This window comes from Tamandua tetradactyla, chromosome 3, assembly GCF_023851605.1.
Source record: "Tamandua tetradactyla isolate mTamTet1 chromosome 3, mTamTet1.pri, whole genome shotgun sequence".
Taxonomy (NCBI): domain Eukaryota; kingdom Metazoa; phylum Chordata; class Mammalia; order Pilosa; family Myrmecophagidae; genus Tamandua; species Tamandua tetradactyla.
Window position 1 is genome coordinate 11,028,095 of NC_135329.1, and position 22,899 is coordinate 11,050,993.

General features: G+C 41.6%; 1 protein-coding gene and 1 long non-coding RNA gene across 5 annotated transcripts in view; one reads left to right on the forward strand and one right to left on the reverse strand.

Moving 5' to 3' along the window:
* LOC143676990 (sodium-dependent multivitamin transporter-like) overlaps positions 1 to 22,899 on the reverse strand; it is an 82,109-nt gene that overhangs the window by 44,673 nt on the left and 14,537 nt on the right. Inside the window, exon 1 of one of the 4 annotated variants that reach the window (XM_077152394.1) lies at positions 6,571 to 7,725. The exons of the other annotated variants lie outside the window; for them this stretch is intronic. The gene's annotated coding sequence lies outside the window, so the exon portion shown is untranslated. Of the gene's footprint in view, positions 1 to 6,570; positions 7,726 to 22,899 lie in introns of those variants that run through there. 4 annotated transcript variants of the gene reach the window in all.
* Positions 2,840 to 22,722, forward strand: LOC143676992 (uncharacterized). Its single transcript, XR_013172336.1, has 3 exons — positions 2,840 to 4,343; positions 19,449 to 19,518; positions 20,762 to 22,722. It is a non-coding gene; the product is annotated as an uncharacterized LOC143676992 (long non-coding RNA).

Genomic DNA, 22,899 nt, shown 5'->3' on the forward strand with positions numbered 1-22,899 from the left:
AACATGGGTTATCAGGTTGGAGCCTACTGTAAATGCTCCTAAATTGTAAGCTCCTACAACAGTCATATCTACTTCGATGTTGTAACTGTTATTTCTAAATTCTGAGATACTGAGCTATTTATGTATAACCTGGTTGTTTCCTAAAACATCCAGTATTTGTGTGACATGTGAGACTCAGAGTTAGAGCTCTGAAACTATGAAAGTCAGCATTACCCCGTATAGCAACTGTTTAAAAAGTTGAAAAGTGATCACACTTTGAGTAGAGACATGAATGAAGCTGATCTGGATAGGACTAAGGTAAAGCAGAATACAGGGTAAAGGATGATATGGTCTATATTTTAAAACTTCAACTTCTGTGTGAGACCAAAGGAAGAGATGTTTATTTGGTGCAAAATTTATAATTTTGGTAGCACATTATCTAATTTAACTTGTATGGTCAAATTATTCATACACTATAATTACATGGAATCTTGAACAGTGAGTGAGATCTTGTTTGTTTGTACAGGTTAATGTGATGCCCCAGTATATCCCAGAGTAATTTGGAAAAAGAAAAAAGTATTTGCAAAGTCCCCTTGGGGGACTGGGGAGAAAAAGGAAATATTAGACTTCCCTATCTGGGGAAATCTTGATATACTAACAAGCTGTGGGAACAACCAATTCAATAGGCTGAGACCTCAATCTTGCAGCTCACCCCTATGAAACTTATTCCTGTGATGGAGAAACTAAGCTTGATTAAAATTATGCCTAAGAGTCACCTGCAGGGAACCTCTTTTGTTGCTCACATGTGGCCTCTCTCTCTAAGCCAACTTGGCAGGTGAACCTACTTCGCTCCCCCCTACCTGGGACATGACTTTTAGGGGGGTTAATATCCCTGGCTATATGGGACCTGACTCTCATGGATGAGCTGGGACCTAGGATCATAGGATTGAGAAAGCCTTCTTGATCAAACGGGGAAAGAGAGAAATGAGACAAAATAAAGTTTCAGTGGCTGAAAGATTTTAAACAGAGTCGAGAGGTTATCTTGGAGTTATTCTTATGCATTATATAGATATCCCTTTTTAGTTTATGGTGTATTGAAGTGGCTAGAGGGAAGTACCTGAAACTGTTCAGCTGTATTCCAGTAGCCTTATTTCTTAAAGACAACTGTATAACTATATAGCTTTTACAATGTGATCATGTGATTGTGAAAACCTTGTGTTTGATGCTCCCTTTATTCAGGGTATGGACAGATGGGTAAAATAAGGACAAATAATAAAATAATAAGTGGGATAAGGAGTAAAAAAAAAAAATATTGGGTATATTCCAATACTAGAAGACAATGAGAGGGAAGGGTAAGGGGTATGGGATATACGGGCTTTTTTTTTCCTTTTAATTTCTTTTTCTGGAGTGATGCAAATGTTCTAAAAATGATCACTGTGATGAATACACAACTATGTGGTGATAGTGTGAGCCACTGATTGTATGCTTTGGATGGATTGCATGTGGGTGAGAATATCTTAATAAAAAATATTAAAAAGTTAAGAAGAAAAGAAAGCTCTTGAAACTGTGTTGAATGTTTGCTCATCATACTTTCAAAACACTTCGGATCCATGTTCCTACCAGACACAGAGCGGAGGTATGCGAGCTGCTCCCCCATAGCAAACTCTTGCTGCTGATCACTGACTCTTCTCTGACCTTTACAATCGCTCTCAGTGATTTCACTGAGCAAATTTTTTTTTCTTAATTTTATTTCCAAATTGGTATTTTAAATAGATGTTTTAAATTTAGGACTATTCTATTTAAACTTGCCACTTTATGAACCTTAGTACTGTACGTTCTTTCTAAAACATAATGTTATCAACTGTTGATAGACATTTTTATGTACTTTATGACTTTGTAAAAGTAACTGGTATCATCTTGAGGGCATTATCCACAGGCACATAATAAAATAATAATTATATGGTATTTTTGCCACAGAAGTTCCAGTTCACCTTGTTGAAGATGCAGATCTAAAGAATAATTTATTCTGATGGCAATGTGCCACAAGGTTAATTTTTATGGCTGTGGTGCATTTGTCCAGTTTTATTTAGTATCTCAAAGTTAAATGTTGCTGGGAAACTTTTAAAATCTGAATAGAAATTAAAATAAATATGGTGCTTATATTGCCTTCGGGCAGTTTTAACAAACCAATACAGTATCTTTTAACTTCTAGGCTCTGGTGATCATAAAACATAAACATGTTAATTAGGGAAAATTAATTCGTTAGACTATATTACAGGGAATTGAATTTGCTTGCTATAGAAAATTATACTTCTTACAATATGTTTCAACAATTGGCTCACTTACAGTGTACATTAACTCACCAACTCTATGTTTAAATTCACTGCTGGATACACGGAGGGTTCGTTTGTTATTAAAAAGCACTCGGACACTTACATTACCGGTCAACTGAAAGTCAAGAGTGCCTCTGAAGATTTAGTCACAAATTCCATGTAAGACCTTGTTCTTCTACGAGTGACCCAAAAACAGTAAAATTCTCAAGTAGTTTGTTGCATTGCTGGATCAAAGCAGACAAATGTACTCAACTTTGTGGCAGAGGCATTTCCCCTGGATCCATTCTTCCCCTTCCCCTTAGTAACAGGCACAAAGGGGGACCACGTGTCCCGCCTCCTTTGCTCCGGGCGAGGCATGCGACCATGTGGAAGTGATGCTCGGACAGGTCAACTTGGTGTGGTTTCCTTAGCGGGCAGTTCTTGCCCTCCCCTCCCTCCTGCCCCCCTGGCGCCCGTGGCAAAGTGCAGTCCGGCGGAGCCACGTCGCCCGCGCAATGACGCCAACACCCCTCTTGAGGGAGAGAAACGAGGTGACAGGAGGGGGTCCAGGTGGCAGCAAGGAGCAGAGCCCCGCCTCGCCCTGAACCCCACCCGCCCCCCTGTGGACTGCTGCAAGAGAAGTAAATTAACTTTGACTGGTTTTGAGTCCGTAAAATTTTGAAATGTTTACAGGTTTGGGGCCAGGATTTTGAAATCTTTTTGTTACCACAGACTACCGCACGTCCGGATGAATACCTACTCTGTAGATGCCAGGAAAAGCATTTCGTAAAGCTCAGACCCATTCATAATTAAACAAACATAAGGAACATTCTAAATTGAGGAACTAGGCAAAGGTGCCCATGATCACAGCTCCTATTTGGGAAGTCTAACAATGCAATAAAGAATAAAATAAGGCAACATTTTCCTCATTGACTGCTGGCGCGACTGCCCCCTTAGGAAAGGCAGCCCATCAAACCTGAGGAGAGACCGCGGGAAGATGGCGGAGCGGCGAGCTGCGCTGCTTCGCCGCTGAGGAGCCGCTGGAGAAAGGCAGAGGACGGCTGGGACTGTGGTTCCAGGGAAGCAGCGGCCAGAGAGGGACTCCTACATTATATAGGAAGGATCTAGATGAAAATGTGGAGAAAGTACCACTGAAAGGTCGGGGTGAGCCGACATCACCGCTCGGCCGCGTGTGGGAACCCAGTCACAAGAGGCCTGTCCCAGCCGCACACAGAGACGCCGCTGCGCTGCACAGCGCCCACCCCCCAACCCTGAGGCCGGCAGCTGCGGGCGCCTGGTTTGGGGGAAGACGGGGGGGGGGCCTCCCCTCAGGAGAGGGATGCGGGGCACAGCTGATGCGCCCATTCGCAGGTGAGGGAGACAGTGGGTCCCGCCGCCTTGTCTCCTTTCTCCACGGAGGCCCCCGGCGCTCGCGTCGCGCACAGACGGAGAGGCGGGGACGACGGGGAGAGCCACGCGAAGCACCGAGGGCGCCTCCCCGACCCCAGAGGCCCGCGGGTGCTCGGCGGGCGGGGACCTCGCAGGCGGAGAATGGCCGGGCGCCCGGAGCTGGCCGAGGGCTGGGGAAGGTGAAACTCGCAGCCCCACGGCCCGAGATTATTCCACTCAGAAGCCTGGGAATCACCAGACCCATCGAGCCCTCACGGGGATCTTTCCACCGAGGGCACAGCGCCAAGCCCCCACCCCGGGGCTGGCGGTCTCCGGCACACGCCGAGAGTGGGTGTTGGGACTTCACGCGTTTCACTTGGTTTGGATCCCGCCCAGCCGCTGCCGCAGTCCGGGAAATGCGATTGTGAGGGGGAAGAGGTGGCCCAAGGGCGCCATCTGCTGGGAAGATGGGAAAGTGCATCCTCGCAAAGTGCTGCTCGGCCCAGGTGAGGTCATCACTATGGAGACAAACAGCTACTGAATCTCTCTCTGCAGAGATTCAGTGTAAAAAAAGGACAATTCTGAATTGTTCAAAACTCCAGAGGAAGACAGACTGGAGAAGGTCCCTACAAATGCCGAATTGAAGAAAGAGAAAAATACCAGGTAGGAAACTTCAATCCCACACCGGCCAGTCCTCTCCTTTCCTCCACTTTCTGTCTCACACAGCATGGGAGGGACACAGAAATAGCAGCTGGGATCCCTCCCATCAGGCACATAGAATATACATTCTCTCACAGCACAGAGACATTCCCACCTGGGAGACATGTGGACACCTGGGGGGGGGGGGGCAAGAGGATAGTCCAAGGCCCACGTTAGTGTGGCACAAAGAGCCTGAGAACAAGAGTTCACAGTTTCCAGCCCTGGGACCAAAAGCTCTTTCCGCACACCTGCAGCACTGGGTGGTCTGATCCTTGCCTGTGTTTGGCTGAAAACGGGGATGACTGGGGGAGTCCTCTGCCACAGCTAAAGTTGGGGATATAGCCCCAGACTGAGCCAGATTTTGCTGGCAAGGTGAGGGAACAGGAAGTCCACAGTCTCATCCATGCCCAGTCAGGCACAGCCTGGGCCCCAGAGGCAAACAGTTTTTGAGAACATTTGAGTCACCAAACAGTAGCATCTGCTAGGCAGACAGGAAAGTGAAAGGGAACTGAAAGGCTTTGCAGAGACTCTCCAGTACATATCCTAGGCACAGAAGAGCTGTCGGAACCCCTGCATAGGAATCTGTCCCTGTGTTGGCTGAGAAATACATAACGCAACTTTTAAAGCAGTGTCTTAACCCAGGTCTTGTGGGTTGGTGGAAAACAGAACATAAATGAGAGATAGCAGACTTGCTTTACCCACAAACAGAGACCTTGCTGCAGTGCCCAGTATCTACTCCCCATAGCAGAGGCAGGCTACTGTGGGCACCTGGTTTTCAGGGGAGACTGTGGGGCAGAGCCATTCTGACAACTGGTCAGTGAGAGAGACAAACAGAGAACAAAGCCAACCAATAAGAAGACCTAGGCAAAAGAGATTAAATGACCTTCAGAATAAACTAAGCAAGAAAATCAGATGCCTCAACACCAGCAAAAATCCACAACTTATACCAGGAAGCACAAAGATATGGCCCAACCAAAGGAACAAAGTAACACCTCAACTGAGATATGAGTTGAAACAACTAATTTAAAATGTTCAAACAAATCTTCTAAATCAACTCAATGAATTGAAGGAAAACATGGGAAAAGAGATGAAGGCTATAAAGAAGACACAGAATGCCCATACAGAAGAACTAGAAAGCTTGAAAAAACAAATGGCAGAACTTATGGGAATGAAAGGCACAACAGAAGAGAAGAAAAAAACAATGGAGACATACAACATCAGTTTTAAAGAGGCAGAAGAAAAAAGTAGTGAACTAGAAGACAAGACATCTGAAATCCTACACACAAAAGAAAAGATAAGGAAAAGAATGGGAAAATTTGAACAGGGTCTCATGGAACTGAATAACAACATGAAGTGCACAAATTCAATGTGTGTCATGTGTGTCCAAGAAGAAAAAGAGAAGGGAAAAGGGACATAAAGAATAATGGAGGAAATAATTACTGAAAATTTCCAAACTCTTATGAAAGACATAAAATTACAGGTCTGAAAAGCACAGCATACTCTAAACAGAAGAGATCCAAATAGACCAACTCCAAGACACTAATCAGATTGTCAAATGTCAAAGACAAAGAATTCTGAAAGCAGCAAGAGGAAAGTGATCCATCACATACAAAAGAAACTCGATAACACTAAGTGTGCATGTCTCAGCAGAAATCACGGAGGTGAGAAGGCAGCTTGAAAGGATTCGTACTGGCCAAATCTGGGGCAATTTGAATATGGAAATATATAATAAAGCATTAAATAAAGTAGTAATCCATGAATTCATACTGCTATAAATGAATGGAGAGAAGAGAAAAGCTTTTCTGTGTAGTATAATGCCAACTAAGAAATGTAGGTGGAATTAGCAAATCACTATTTGGCAATGTGTGAAAACTAATTCAGCCAAGAAGCATCAGTGAGGGATAAAACTCACAGATAAAATTTGATAAAGACAAGATATTTACATAGTTTCAGAGTACTTGTTCACAAAATATTTATACAAAGGAAACACGGTACTTTTACAGAAGAGAAGCCTGGAAAATACTACTTCATCAAGTGATCAAGGTTAATGCCACTCTAATGGGATATATTGAAATCAGGCCCACTTGGTAGGAGACAAAGAAAGGAAAGCATCTGTATTAGTTAGGGTTCTCTAGAGAAACAGAATCAACAGGGAACACTCACAAATATAAAATTTATAAAAGTGTCTCACGTGACCGTGGGAATGCAGAGTCCAAAATCCACAGGGCAGGCTTTGAAGCCCACGACTCTGATGAAGGGTCTGGATGAACTCCACAGGAGAGGCTCGCCAGCCCAAGCAGGAATAGAATCTGTCTCTTCTGAATCCTCCTTAAAAGACTTCCTGTGATTAGATTAAGCATCACTCATTGCAGAAGACACTCCCCTTTGGCTGATTACAAATGGAATCAGCTGTGAATGCAGCAGAAGTGCCCAAGATCTAATTCTATGACATGTCCTCATTGCAACAGACAGGCCAGCAGTTGCCCAACCAGACAAACAGGTAACATAACTTGGCCAAGTTGACACATGAATCTGACCATGACAGCATCATTTCTCTGATGTTCCTGACAAAGATGCAGAAACTGTTCCTAAATATGAGGAAACATCAAATAAACCCATTGAGAAAGTCTTAAAAATAGCTTGCCTGTAATCTTCAAAAATGCCAAGGTTATGAAAGTCAAAGAAAGACTAAGAAACTCTTTCAGACTGAAGGAAACTAAAGAGAGATAGTTAAATACAACTTGGGATGTTTGAATTTTACATGTTCACATACCATGTAATCATCCAAAGTGTACAATCAGTGGTTCACAATATCATCATACAGCTGTGCATTTATCATCAAAATTGACTTTCTTTTTAAAGAGGAACATATATACAAAAAAGCAATAAATTTAACAGCACATTGTAACAATTAGTTGTGGAACAGATTTCAGAGTTTGGTATGGGTTACAATTCCACAACTTTAGGTTTTTACTTCTAGCTGTTCTAAGATACTGGACACTAAAAGAAATATCATACTTGTTTGTTAAACTCTACTTTCTCTGTATAACTCCACCATCACCTTTGATCTTTCTCCCACTCTTTAGGGGTATTTGGACTATGCCCATTCTAACTTTTTCATGTTGGAAAATTTAATAATATAGGCTGTCAGTAATATAGGATAGGGGGATGGAACTAATTGATGTTCTGGAAGGGCTGGCCCCTCTGCATTTCAGGACTTATCTGGTCCAGGAACCCATCTTGAGGTTGTAGGTTTCTGGAAAGTTACCCTAGTGCATGGAACCTTTGTAGAATCTTATATAATGCCCTAGGTGTTCTTTAGGATAGGCTGGAATGGTTTTTTTGTTTGTTTTTTTTTTTTGGTGTTTGGCAAGCTATGATAGGTAGCAATGTCTAACTGAAGCTTGCATAAGAGTGACCTCGAGAGTAGCCTCTCAACTCTATTTGAACTCTCTCAGCCACTGATACCTTAATAATTACACTTCTTTTCCTCCTTTTGGTCAGGATGAGAAAAGCCTTCTTTTGAGCCCATCTTCTCCTATAAATACTACCCCATTTCTTTGCTCCCTTTCATAGCAAAACTCCTCAAAAGATTGTCTATACTTGCTGCCTCTAATTCCTCCCCTCCCATTCTCTCTCTTTTTTTTATAAATACAATTTTAATGAGATATATTCACACACCAAATAATCCATCCAAAGTAAACAGTCAATGGTTCACAGTATTGTCATATAGTTGTGCCTTCTTCACCATAAACAACTATAGAACATTTTCATTACCCCAGGAAAAAATAATAATGATAAAAATGAAAACAAACACCCAAAACATCCCATACCTTCTATCCCCCCTCTTGTTTATTATATATTTTTTGGTCTTTATTTTGTTACTAATCTGTCCATACACTGGAGAAAGGGAGTGTCAGTCATAAGGTTTTCATAATCACTCTGTCACACAATAAATGCTATATAGTTCTATAGTCATCATCAAGAATCCTGGATTAGAGTTTTAAAAGTTTCAGTTATCACCTTCTAACTATTCTAATATACTAGAAACTTAGAAGGAATATCTATATAATGCATAAAAATAACCTTCAGAATGACCTATGACTCTATTTGAAATGTCTCAGTCACTGAAACTTTGTTTTAATTCCTTTACCCCATTTTGGTCAAGAAGTCTTTCTCATTCCCACGATGTCAGGGCCAGGCTCATCCCTGAGAGTCATGTCACATGTTGCTAGGGAGATTTACACCCCTGGGAGTCATGTCCTACCTAGTGAGGGAGGGTAATGAGTTTATTTGGAGAGTTGGCTTGGAGAGACCACATGTGAACAACAAAAGAGGTTTTCTGTCCCCTCCTGTTCTCTCTTAAACCCATGACAATGAGTGTTATAGATCCCAGGCCTCACAGTATTTGATTTACCTGCAGCATGAGATACAACTGTTTACCTCTTGGTCCTGTCTTTCCTTGACTTCCTGGTTTTTCTTCTACAGACTATAAAAACATTATAATGTAAATATTACAACGTATTTGTGATATTGGGTTTGGGATGGTCTTCTTAAGAAACCAAAAGCAAAGTACATAGAGAAAAATATGATGCAATTGACCACATTAAAAAAAAGCACTTGTATACCACACAAAAAAAAATCTTATTAAAATCAAAAGAGAAACTACAGAGAAAGGATTAGTATCTAGACTGGGTAAAGAAATCTTAGAAATTCATAAGAGAAAGATGGAAGAAAAATGGGCCAAGGCTGTACAAACAATTTACTGAAAATTCTTCCCGAAAAGAAAGAAAGAAAGGGAAAAAACATCAATAAATAGTTGAAAATATGTTCAACTTTGCTGGGAATCAAGGAAATGCCAGTAACCAAGAAAATGCAGACCAAATCAACAATGAAATATTTGCAAAATTTTAAGTATAATAATATTAACAGTGGTGGGTGTGCAGAGCTATATTAACAATATATAGCAATATTCAATCATGTAAACAGAGAACATGTGTAATTACAACACTGCATGACTTGGTGGAAAATTTTAAAACACCTAAATAGGATTATGGTTAGATAAATCTGGTGTGTCCAAAGTATGGAACTCTTTTTTTTTATTATTAATTAAAGAAAAAAAGAAATTAACCCAACATTTAGAAATCATACCATTCTACATATGCAATCAGTAATTCTTAACATCATCACATAGATGCATGATCATCGTTTCTTAGTACATTTGCATCGGTTTAGAAGAACTAGCAACACAACAGAAAAAGATATAGAATGTTAACATAGAGAAAAGAAATAAAAGTAATAATAATAGTGAAAAAAAAAACCTATAGCTCAGATGCAGCTTCATTCAGTGTTTTAACATAATTACTTTACAATTAGGTATTATTGTGCTGTCCATTTTTGAGTTTTTGTATCTAGTCCTGTTGCACAGTCTGTATCCCTTCAGCTCCAATTACCCATTATCTTACCCTGTTTCTAACTCCTGCTGGTCTCTGTTACCAATGACATATTCCAAGTTTATTCTCGAATGTCCGTTCACATCAGTGGGACCATACAGTATTTGTCCTTTAGTTTTTGGCTAGACTCACTCAGCATAATGTTCTCTAGGTCCATCCATGTTATTACATGCTTCATAAGTTTATCCTGTCTTAAAGCTGCATAATATTCCATCGTATGTATATACCACAGTTTGTTTAGCCACTCTTCTGTTGATGGACATTTCGGCTGTTTTCATCTCTTTGCGATTGTAAATAATGCTGCTATAAACATTGGTGTGCAAATGTCCGTTTGTGTCTTTGCCCTTAAGTCCTTTGAGTAGATACCTAGCAATGGTATTGCTGGGTCGTATGGCAATTCTATATTCAGCTTTTTGAGGAACCGCCAAACTGCCTTCCACAGTGGTTGCACCATTTGACATTCCCACCAACAGTGGATAAGTGTGCCTCTTTTTCCGCATCCTCTCCAGCACTTGTCATTTTCTGTTTTGTTGATAATGGCCATTCTGGTGGGTGTGAGATGATATCTCATTGTGGTTTTGATTTGCATTTCTCTAATGGCCAGGGACATTGAGCATCTCTTCATGTGCCTCTTGGCCATCCGTATTTCCTCTTCTGGTAGGTGTCTGTTCAAGTCTTTTTCCCATTTTGTAATTGGGTTGGCTGTCTTTTTGTTGTTGAGTTGAACAATCTCTTTATAAATTCTGGATACTAGACCTTTATCTGATATGTCATTTCCAAATATTGTCTCCCATTGTGTAGGCTGTCTTTCTACTTTCTTGATGAAGTTCTTTGATGCACAAAAGTGTTTAATTTTGAGGAGCTCCCATTTATTTATTTCCTTTTTCAGTGCTCTTGCTTTAGGTTTAAGGTCCATAAAACTGCCTCCAATTGTAAGTTTCATAAGATATCTCCCAACATTTTCCTCTAACTGTTTTATGGTCTTAGACCTAATGTTTAGATCTTTGATCCATTTTGAGTTAACTTTTGTATAGGGTGTGAGAGATGGGTCTTCTTTCATTCTTTTGCATATGGATATCCAGTTCTCTAGGCACCATTTATTGAAGAGACTGTTCTGTCCCAGGTGAGTTGGCTTGACTGCCTTATCGAAGATCAAATGTCCATAGATGAGAGGGTCTATATCTGAGCACTCTATTCGATTCCATTGGTCGATATATCTATCTTTATGCCAATACCATGCTGTTTTGACCACTGTGGCTTCATAATATGCCTTAAACTCAGGCAGCGCGAGACCTCCAGCTTTGTTTTTTTTCCTCAAGATGTTTTTAGCAATTCGGGGCACCCTGCCCTTCCAGATAAATTTGCTTATTGGTTTTTCTATTTCTGAAAAATAAGTTGTTGGGATTTTGATTGGTATTGCATTGAATCTGTAAATCAATTTAGGTAGGATTGACATCTTAACTATATTTAGTCTTCCAATCCATGAACACGATATGCCCTTCCATCTATTTAGGCCTTCTGTGATTTCTTTTAACAGTTTTTTGTAGTTTTCTTTATATAGGTTTTTTGTCTCTTTAGTTAAATTTATTCCTAGGTATTTTATTCTTTTAGTTGCAATTGTAAATGGGATTCGTTTCTTGATTTCCCCCTTGGCTTGTTCATTACTAGTGTATAGAAATGATACAGATTTTTGAATATTGATCTTGTAACCTGCTACTTTGCTGTACTCATTTATTAGCTCTAGTAGTTTTGTTGTGGATTTTTCTGGGTTTTCGACGTATAGTATCATATCGTCTGTAAACAGTGATACTTTTACTTCTTCCTTTCCAATTTTGATGCCTTGTATTTCTTTTTCTTGTCTAATTGCTCTGGCTAGAACCTCCAACACAATGTTGAATAATAGTGGTGATAGTGGACATCCTTGTCTTGTTCCTGATCTTAGGGGGAAAGTTTTCAATTTTTCCCCATTGAGGATGATATTAGCTGTGGGTTTTTCATATATTCCCTCTATCATTTTAAGGAAGTTCCTTTGTATTCCTATCTTTTGAAGTGTTTTCAACAGGAAAGGATGTTGAATCTTGTCAAATGCCTTCTCTGCATCAATTGAGATGATCATGTGATTTTTCTGCTTTGATTTGTTGATATGGTGTATTACATTAATTGATTTTCTTATGTTGAACCATCCTTGCATACCTGGGATGAATCGTACTTGGTCATGATGTATAATTATTTAATGTGTTGTTGGATACGATTTGCTAGAATTTTATTGAGAATTTTTGCATCTATATTCATTAGAGAGATTGGTCTGTAGTTTTCTTTTTTTGTAATATCTTTGCCTGGTTTTGGTATGAGGGGGCTTCATAGAATGAATTAGGTAGTTTTCCCTCCACTTCGATTTTTTTGAAAAGTTTGAGGAGAGTTGGTACTAATTCTTTCTGGAATGTTTGATAGAATTCACATGTGAAGCCATCTGGTCCTGGACTTTTCTTTTTAGGAAACTTTTGAATGACTAATTCAATTTCTTTACTTGTGATCAGTTTGTTCAGGTCATCTATTTCTTCTTGAGTCAAAGTTGGTTGTTCATGTCTTTCCAGGAACCCGTCCATTTCATCTAAATTGTTGTATTTATTAGCGTAAAGTTGTTCACAGTATCCTGTTATTACCTCCTTTATTTCTGTGGGGTCAGTAGTTATGTCTCCTCTTCCATTTCTGATCTTATTTATTTGCATCCTCTCTCTTCTTCTTTTTGTCAATCTTCCTAAGGGCCCATCAATCTTATTGATTTTCTCATAGAACCAACTTCTGGTCTTATTGATTTTCTCTATTGTTTTCATGTTTTCAATTTCATTTATTTCTGCTCTAATCTTTGTTATTTCTTTCCTTTTGCTTGCTTTGGGATTAGTTTGCTGTTCTTTCTCCAGTTCTTCCAAGTGGATAGTTAATTCCTGCATTTTTGCCTTTTCTTCTTTTCTGATATAGGCATTTAGGGCAATAAATTTCCCTCTTAGCACTGCCTTTGCTGCGTCCCATAAGTGTTGATATGTTGTGTTTTCATTTTCATTCGCCTCGAGGTATTTACTAATTTCTCTTGCAATTTCTTCTTTGACCCACTTGTTGTTTAAGAGTGTGTTGTTGAGCCTCCATGTATTTGTGAATTTTCTGGCACTCCGCCTATTACTGATTTCCAACTTCATTCCTTTATGATCCGAGAAAGTGTTGTGTATGATTTCAATCTTTTTAAATTTGTTAAGACTTGCTTTGTGACCCAGCATATGGTCTATCTTTGAGAATGATCCATGAGCACTTGAGAAAAAGGTGTATCCTGCTGTTGTGGGATGTAATGTCCTATAAATGTCTGTTAAGTCTAGCTCATTTATAGTAATATTCAGATTCTCTATTTCTTTATTGATCCTCTGTCTAGATGTTCTGTCCATTGATGAGAGTGGTGAATTGAAGTCTCCAACTATTATGGTATATGTGTCTGTTTCCCTTTTCAGTGTTTGCAGGGTATTCCTCACATATTTTGGGGCATTCTGGTTCAGTGCGTAAATATTTATGATTGTTATGTCTTCTTGTTTAATTGTTCCTTTTATTAGTATATAGTGTCCTTCTTTGTCTCTTTTAACTGTTTTACATTTGAAGTCTAATTTGTTGGATATTAGTATAGCCACTCCTGCTCTTTTCTGGTTGTTATTTGCATGAAATATCTTTTCCCAACCTTTCACTTTCAACCTATGTTTATCTTTGGGTCTAAGATGTGTTTCCTGTAGATAGCATATAGAAGGATCCTGTTTTTTAATCCATTCTGCCAGTCTATGTCTTTTGATTGGGGAATTCAGTCCATTAACATTTAGTGTTATTACTGTTTGGATAATATTTTCCGCTACCATTTTGCCTTTTGTATTATATATATCATATCTGACTTTCCTTCTTTCTACACTCTTCTCCATAGCTCTCTCTTCTGTCTTTTCATATCTGACTCTAGTGCTCCCTTTAGTATTTCTTGCAGAGTTGGTCTCTTGGTCACAAATTCTCTCAGTGACTTTTTGTCTGAGAATGTTTTAATTTCTCCCTCATTTTTGAAGGACAATTTTGCTGGATATAGGAGTCTTGGTTGGCAGTTTTTCTCTTTTAGTAACTTAAATATATCATCCCACTGTCTTCTACCTTCCATGGTTTCTGCTGAGAAATCTACACATAGTCTTATTGGGTTTCCCTTGTATGTGATGGATTGTTTTTCTCTTGCTGCTTTCAAGATCCTCTCTTTCTCTTTGACCTCTGACATTCTAACTAGTAAGTGTCTTGGAGAACGCCTATTTGGGTCTAATCTCTTTGGGGTGCGCTGCACTTCTTGGATCTGTAATTTTAGGTCTTTCATAAGAGTTGGGAAATTTTCAGTGATAATTTCTTCCATTAGTTTTTCTCCTCCTTTTCCCTTCTCTTCTCCTTCTGGGACACCCACAACACGTATATTTGTGCGGTTCATATTATCCTTGAGTTCCCTGATACCCTGTTCAAATTTTTCCATTCTTTTCCGGATAGTTTCTGTTTCTTTTTGGAATTCAGATGTTCCATCCTCCAAATCACTAATTCTATCTTCTGTCTCTTTAAATCTATCATTGTAGGTATCCATTGTTTTTTCCATCTTTTCTACTTTATCCTTCACTCCCATAAGCTCTGTGATTTGTTTTTTCAGTTTTTCTATTTCTTCTTTTTGTTCAGCCCATGTCTTCTTCATGTCCTCCCTCAATTTATCGATTTCGTTTTTGAAGGGGTTTTCCATTTCTGTTCGTATATTCAGCATTAGTTGTTTCAGCTCCTGTATCTCATTTGAACTATTGGTTTGTTCCTTTGACTGGGCCATATTTTCAATTTTCTGAGCGTGATCCGTTATCTTCTGCTGGCGTCTGGGCATTTAGTCAGATTTCCCTGGGTGTTGGACCCAACAGGTTGAAAGGTTTTTCTGTGAAATCTCTGGGTTCTGTTTTTCTTATCCTGCCCAGTAGGTGGCGCTTGTGGCACACGTTTGTCTGCGGGTCCCACCAGTAAAAGGTGCTGTGGGTCCTTTAACTTTGGAAAACTCTTGCCGTGGGGGAGGTTCGCTAGCCGAAGCGGCTTGGAAGAGTGCCAGCCGGCCCGGGGGTCTGAACGCGGGGAGGGTCGCCGGCCGCTGCAGCCCGGGAGAGCGCCCGTCCGAATTTCCTAGTCGGCCCGGGGCTCCAAGCGTGGCGGGAGGGCGCCAGCTGCCACAGCCCGGGAGAGTGCACCGTTCCCAGCCGGACCGGGGAGGCACGTGTTTGGAAGGGACCCCCCCCAGTCACCGTTCTCCGCGGTCTGGGGATTTCCGATCCAATTCTCTCAGTTGGTCCAGGGGGTCTCGCGTGGTGGGGGCGCCAGCCACCACGGCTTGAGGGGACCGCCTGCCCAATTCTGCCAGCTGGCCCGGGAAGGAGGAAGGGAGGGACTCCGGCCACTTGCCGCCCCGCCCGGGAAAGCCCGCGCCCCTCGGCAATCTCACCGGAGCCGGTTCTCCCAGATAGTCAGCCGTTCCAGGATGGGGTACGCTGTCTTTTTTATCTCTGTCATGGCTCCAGGAGCTGTTCTGTATCGTTTCTACTCCCCTAGCAGCTGTTCTGGAGGAGGAAAGGTGAGGATGGCAAGGCTGTCGAGGACGGTGGCGGAGGAGCCGGTGAAAGCGGAAGAGGGCACAGTGGTGGTTGGAGAGCCACTGGAGTAGGAGGAGAAAGGGAAGGATAAGATGGCGGATGGAGAGCCGCCGGAGCAGAAGGGGAAAGAGAAGGGCAAGATGGCAGCGGGAGCGCCGCCAGCGGAGAAAGAGGAAGAGGAGGGCTAGATGGCGGCGGGAGCGCTGCAAAGGGGAAGAGGAGGGCTAGATGGCGGCGGGAGCGCTGGCGGAGAAGGGGGAAGAGGAGGGCTGGATGGTGGCGGGAGCGCCGCCGGCGGAGAAACAGCAGTATGGAACCCTTTGCAGCAGTTTTTAAAAATGAGATTGATTGCCATGAGCTAATATGGATAGATTTCCAACATTTATTTTTGAGTGGGGAAAAATGTATAACTTTTATGTAAAAGAAAAATTTATATTTTCTGTAGAGACCCTATGTACATAACTCAATGAATTAAAAAAACAGTAGTTTTGGGGTGGGGTGTACCAGAAAGTTCAGGCATTGGAGGTGCTGGTGAAAGGGGATCTAGGCCTTATGTTTAATTTATGTGTACTGTTTTGATTTTTTAACAAGGAGAACAAAAACATTTATTTGCATAATTAAACATTAACTTAATAAAAAAATGTCATTCCACTCGCAGAAAGAGGCTGACATCCGGCCGAGGTCTACACTTCAACCAGACCTCTGGTGATGTCACAACTACACATTCTTTTGAGCTGTGGGGACTGTGTCATGACTGGCAAGCTGCTGCTGCAAACAACACTAAGCCAGTTTTACGTGATTTAAGTAGAAAAGGGATTTGCTGAAAGGACACGTGGAGTTGACAGACCCCTTTCAGAGACCTGGCAGAACTCACGAGGCTCAGCAGTGGGCACTTCCAGAGTCCCACCCAGGAACTGACCAGGGAGGGGACTGCTGCCCTGTCCATCACACCCCGGGAGGGTAAGCTGTGATGGAAGGTACCACCTCCATCCCTGCTACATTGATGAGAAACCTCAAGCAAGAATATCTGGCATCTTTTGATACAGTCTGGGTCTCCTGTTTCTACACAGGCTGGCTGTGTAGAAACAGCCATGAAAGCTGGGAAAATGAGACTCTAACCAGCACCCTGCCTCCCCATGGCTAAAGAGCAATGGCATCAGCTGCTGAGCAGCAAAATACATGAAGAGGACCAGTTCAACTGCCTAGGGCAGGAGCTGCAGGATTGTATGAGGGTGTGTAACCTAGAGAAGGTTACTTGAAAGAAGTAGGTATTGATGTCCTGTGAGGACAGAAGTCGGGACAAAGGACATAAGCCACTATGAGGTTATGAAGGAACAAAGATTATTGCTTTTTAATCTGAAAAAAATTACAAAAACTTATGACCCAGTAATCAGAACAGAAACAATCCTCTACATTAAGGATGGAGGAAAGAGAAAAACAGGTTGAGTAAATCACACTGGCCTAAAAAATTAACGGTTGTATCAGAGTTCTGGTGGGTCAGACCTCTAGGTTAGGTCCAAGTTGGATGAACTTGGGTCCTTGAGAAAATACAGTTGTACCCTCTCTAAAGATGTAACCTTTGAATGGGGCTCAGTAAGCTAGCCAGCCATAACTGATACTCCCCAAACAGGTGAATGTTAAACCATCAAGGTCTGATACCCTCTGAGAAGAAATGTGGTAAAACAGAAGTTGGAGCAACACTTAGCTATGATTCCTGAAGTGATAAGCGTACCAGGTTGAATAGGACCCATTCCCCAAATCCACGGCCACCTATAATCTCATAGTGTGACCTTATTTGGACATACAGTCTTCAGAGATATAATTAGTTAAGATGAGGTCACACCTGAGTAGGGTGTGTCCTCAACCGAATATGCTTGGTGCCGTCATGAGAAGAGGGGAGTTTGGACACAGAGACACCAATTCAGAGGGAAGACGGCCATGGTAAAGATGGAGGCAGAGATTGGAATGATGTAGCCACAAGCCAAAAAGGGCTGCAAGAGGCAAGGAAGAAGGGCCACAGTGGCTCAGTGGCAGAGTTCTCTCTTGCAAGAGACCCTGGTTCGATTCCTGGTACCTGGTGGCTGGGTTTGATTCCCATGCAAAAAAAAAAAGAGGCAAGGAAGAATTTGTCCCTACAGCCTTAGCAGGGAGCATGGCCCTGCATCTTGGTTTCAGAGTTCTAGCCTCCAGAACTGTCTAATGATAAATTTTTCTTGCTTTAAACGACCCTGTTTTCAGTCATTTGTTATGGCAACTGCAGGAAATGAAAACAGTGAGTGTGTGCCTAGCCAGCTGGGAAGAGCTGTAGTCTCACCACAAGAAGCCTTTGCCTTATACTAGGAGGGCTGCCAGATATGACATGTGCCAGTCAGCAAAGTTCCTCTTCCTTTGCACACGAAGGCTAACTTTAAGGTCCCTTGCACACACAGTGGTACTAGTCCACCAACTGACCATGGATGGGTTCCATTTTGACCAACCTCACCAGATACCCATTAGTAACAGCATGTCATCACCAGACCAGATTAGACCTATTTTGCTTTTAGAAGGTCCCCATGAAAATGGTAAGGGAAATGAAAAACTCATTAGATTCAACGGCAGATTTGAACAGCCAGAAGACAGGAATAGTAAACTTAAGACAACTGAAATTATCTAGTGAGGAGCAGAGAAAAAAAAAAATGAAGAAAAATGAACGAAGCCAGAGGGACCTGTGGGACACCATCAAGTACACCAATGTATGCATTATTGGAGTCTCAGAAGGACAAGAGAGAAAGAAAGGGGCAGGAAAAATGTATTTGAAGAAATAATGGCTGAAAACTTCCCAAATCTGATATAAGATGTTAGTATGCACATCAGGGTCCATGGCTTGCCCACGCACCAACTTTATTTTTTACCAGAGCACCAGCTAGCATTATCTGCTTTAGCAGTCTCTTTCACCAGAAGCATAGGCGTCATTTGGATGCTCTTTGCTGCAAGAAAGAAAATACACAAACCAAAATGGCTTAAATAAGTATATTCATTATTTCACATAATAAGATACTCAGAGGTCACATGGCCCACAATTGGTTGTCACAGATCCAGATCCATCAGCGATTCTGTTTTTCTGCTTTGCCATATTAAGCCTGTTGGTGATGTTTCCACTTGGACTTTCAAGATGGCTGCAGCAATTCCTGATGATGCATAAAGATATAACTTTGTCCAGCAAAGAAGAAAAGGGGTGTTTCTCTTTGTGCATTTCCTTTTATTAGAATAGAAAGAAAAACTTTCTAACACACAATTTCAAGAAAAGGATCTGCTCGATTAGTCATTTATTAATAATTCTTTGAACAAAGGAAGACAAAGCTGACAAATAAAACTGAAAACCCTTTTGGCAAACAATGAAATCCAGAAACATAAGTAGCTCAGCTACAGATCCATGACTAAATGCCCTTTTACAAGATTATTCATTAGCTAGTCTTGGAGAGTGATGGTTGCATTCCAAAGGAGATGATATGAAACTTTTGGAGTCCAAATGTCAATGCAAGAAAGCTTTTTAAAATAACAGCAACACCAATATTCTGGAAAAACTAGAAGGAAAAATCTGAGATGATGGTATGGTAGCCTATGACAAAATCTGGGATCTGTCCTGTAACTACTTGTTGAAGAGTGCTTTGAAAACTATTGCTTTTTTCTTTCTTTGCTTTGTATATATGTTATAGTATACAATTAAAAAGTTTTAAAAAAAAATAAGAATAGCAAAACAATTTTATGATGATAGAAAGAGAATAGGATAGTTAGAAGATATTGTACAGGTATAAATTTCACAAAAGTTTCCCTTTCCTAAACATGGTTTGGGTTTGCTTCCAATCTAATACCTTAGCCTTCAATTTTATCATGATTCTAAATTACTACAGTGGGTAGAATCCAACATAAGAGTAATTAAACTCTTTCTCAATAAAAGCTTTTCTTTTTAGAAGCCAGTCATTAAAGGTTCCAAGTCTCTGGTTCATGGCTAGTCAGCTCAGAAGCAAAAAGCTAAGAAAGGTAAGGAGAATATTCCAGTCTTGATATTAACAAAATGACGCTTATAAGTTTTTGCCTCCATATTAGAAAGGAAAAACTTTTCCTAGATTTCTGCCACATCCTCCTCCCCATTCAGTGGTCATAGGGCAGGATTTTATCACATGCTCATGTCCCACCTGCAGTGACTGCTGGGAAAATGAATACCTAGTACTTCAGCCTCTAAATGGGAAAAGCACCACCAGCAAGGAGACGGCTGTCAGGAATGGCTGTTAGATGGGCAACCAACAGTCCTTCTCACTGCATTATTCTACATCATCATTTCCCATTATTCCAGTGGCAGATAACGTGCAGCTCACCATGATGGAATATTTATTCAGCATACCTTCCAAGGGGTGGGGTGGCCCATATTTTCTGGATGGCTTCACCATGATAAATGTTGGGAGCAGGATTAGCTCTGAATTTTTTAAAAATAAAAATGATATTTTATCAAAACTGAAAATATCACCTTACAGCACGTTTTCCTTTTTTTTCCTTTCTTTTCTTACCTTCTATTACAGAAGTTCTGTGTTTACAGAGCAATCATGCATAAAATACAGGGTTCCTATATATCCCATTTTAGTTTCCTAGATTGCTTAAGCAAATATGATGAAATGGTTTGGCTTAAACAACGGGAATTTATTCACTCATTGTTTTGAAGCTGGAAAAATGTCTAAATCAGACATCATCAAGGCAATGCTTTATTCCAGAAAACCGGCTGTCAGGGATCCTTGGCTCCTCTGTCACGTGACAAGACACATGGAAGCATCTGCTTGTCTCTCCCTTCTCTTTTGGGTTTCCTTGATTTCATTTTCTTGTTTCTGTGGGTTTTCTCCCTTTTTGTCTGAATTCATTCTACTATTCAACTTATAAAGGACTCTAGTAATAGGATTAAGACTCATCCTGATTGGGGTGGGTCACAGCTCAGCTGAACTAGCCCCAAGAAAAGGTCCTACTTACAATGGATTCACACCCATGGGAATGGATTAAATTTAAAACATGTTTTTCTGGGTATATACAGCTTCAAACCACCACACCCCCCTATTTTAACACCCTGCATTGGTGTGGTACATTTATTACAATTGATGAAAGCATATTTTCATCATTGTGCTATTAACAACAGTCCAGGGTTTAACTTTGGGTTTTCTGTGTTGTACAGTTTCATGAATTTTTTAATCTTTTAATTTCTTAGTTGTTGTTGTTGTTTTTTCTTTGATTGTTTCTTCAGCTGCTTTGAAATGAATATAATCCTGTCAACCACCACCTGAGGGAAGCCCCACAATGGAATGTGATCAAATCCCACCATCCACTGGAGCTGGCATTCCATGAGCATGAATAGAAAAGGATGTGGAGAAAGGACCTTTAGTTTCAGTGTCTTTGAAGAGACACTTAAAAGAGCATGGCTGGCTTTCCAACCCTCTAGAAATCAGGAATACCCTTCTGGGGTTATACCCCATCTGTAGATCATTTTCATGGTTTTGGAGATCTTAGATATTTTGGATTGGGGATGGTGAACATTTGCTTAGCCGGTGAGCTGTTTTTTGCTTTAGTCTCCGTACTTTAATTTTCCCCAGACCTTCAGAGTTAGCCCCTGATGCAGGCACCCGGTGAAAGACTGCTTTCACTGGCAGGGGTCAAGAGCAAGTCTTTTGCAATCAGAATAAGACCGCCACTTCCCAGACCCTTCAGGTCCAACAACAAGAATGAAGAGAAAGCGCTGTATTCTGGAGGGAGTAAGACCACCCCCACCAATTCCCAAACACAGTCACATCCCTGCTGTCTGCCCTAAGCCTACCAGGATTAATTTCACTCTTTTTATCTGTTTTTTCAAGAAGCCCCAAACTCCAGGACTGCCCCCCCATTTCCTACACTTCCAACTACCCATAGCTATGCACATCCTCTATTGTCCCCAGCTCCTATACCTCCCCAGCTCCTGCAATCTTTCCACTGGGGCTCATTATCCACATTATCCACAATTCCTCCTACACCCTAGTGCCTTCTCTGAACAATCCCTTTGCTTCCTGCTGTAATTGAAACCTGGCTTTCCCCTGAGGATATTACTTTTCCTGCCGCCTCCTTAAAAAGTGACTGTTTTTTTCCCCACAATTTTCAAAGCACTAAGACTAAGGGTGACACAGGTGTCCTCCTTGCTGCTTGTAGATGCTTCCAAAACATCTCCTCCCCTTTCCCTAAAACCCCCAGCTTGGAATCTTACGTCACAAGATTATTTTTACCTGTGCCTCTCCTGGGTCTATTCTCAATTTCTCATATATTTTTACTTCCATCTTGCTGTGTCCCAACACTACTCCTGTCTAAATCCGTGATTTCAACAGCCATATAAATGAATTCTCCCCACGGTGTCTCTCATTTCCTTGAAATCCTCTACACTATGAACTTGTCCATCCCCCAGGACTGGGTCATGGGTGTGTGAACCCTGCCATCCCACAGGCACCTGTGCCCTGAAAGGCCTGTGCAGCTTCAATGCCCTGTTGTCACCATCTGTCAATTCTTAATAATTCTGCCTTTGAAATTGTGTTTTGTAAGTGAAGTCCAAGGGTGTCCACCATTTCTTGCCCCCTCTTTCACATACAGCGTTCGTGATGCACCATGAGCACTGAATTCTGGTGTGGGAGTTCCTCAGGACTCAGAGTGAATACAAGATAAGTGTGTTATGACTACAGCTAAATGAGGATGCCAACAGGCTAGAGAGCCTATATTTTCCAGAGCAGTCAAGGCGGAGAGAAGCAAAGGTGTTCCAAGAAACGTGAAAGACCAAAGAACTACCATATCCTTTCTTACTAGACCTCAAATCAGAGACCTAACCTACTATCAGAGGATCTAGAAAAAGAAGCTCTACTGCACATGGATCATAGTCCAGGATAAGCCATATGTTGGGTCACAAAACAAGTCTCAATGAACCAAAAAATATTTAAATACGCTGAATCGTCTCCGACCCCAATGGAATGAAACTAGAAAATGATAACGGAAAACTGGAAAATTCACAAATATGGGGAAATTAACATCCTCAACCAATGGGTCAAAGAAGAAGTCACAAGTGAAATAAGGAAATATCTTAAGGCGAATAAAAATGAAAACACAACATACAAAATCTTATGGGATGGGGGCTGAAAAACCCGAGGCGGCGCGTCTGCTCCGTCTGTACGTCCCGCCAGTGTCCACGCAGGTACCGCCACCCCGGGTGCGCCCGGCTCGGGAAGGAGCCCCTCCCAGCCGCCCCCGCCCAACCCATCGCTAGCCGCCCTTTGGTTTCCGCCCTCTGCAGCGGCCGCCTTTGTCCTTGCAGGGGAAACCGAGGCCGGTCGGCCGGAGTCCCCGCCCCCTGCTCGCGGGGGCCCTCGCCGTCGC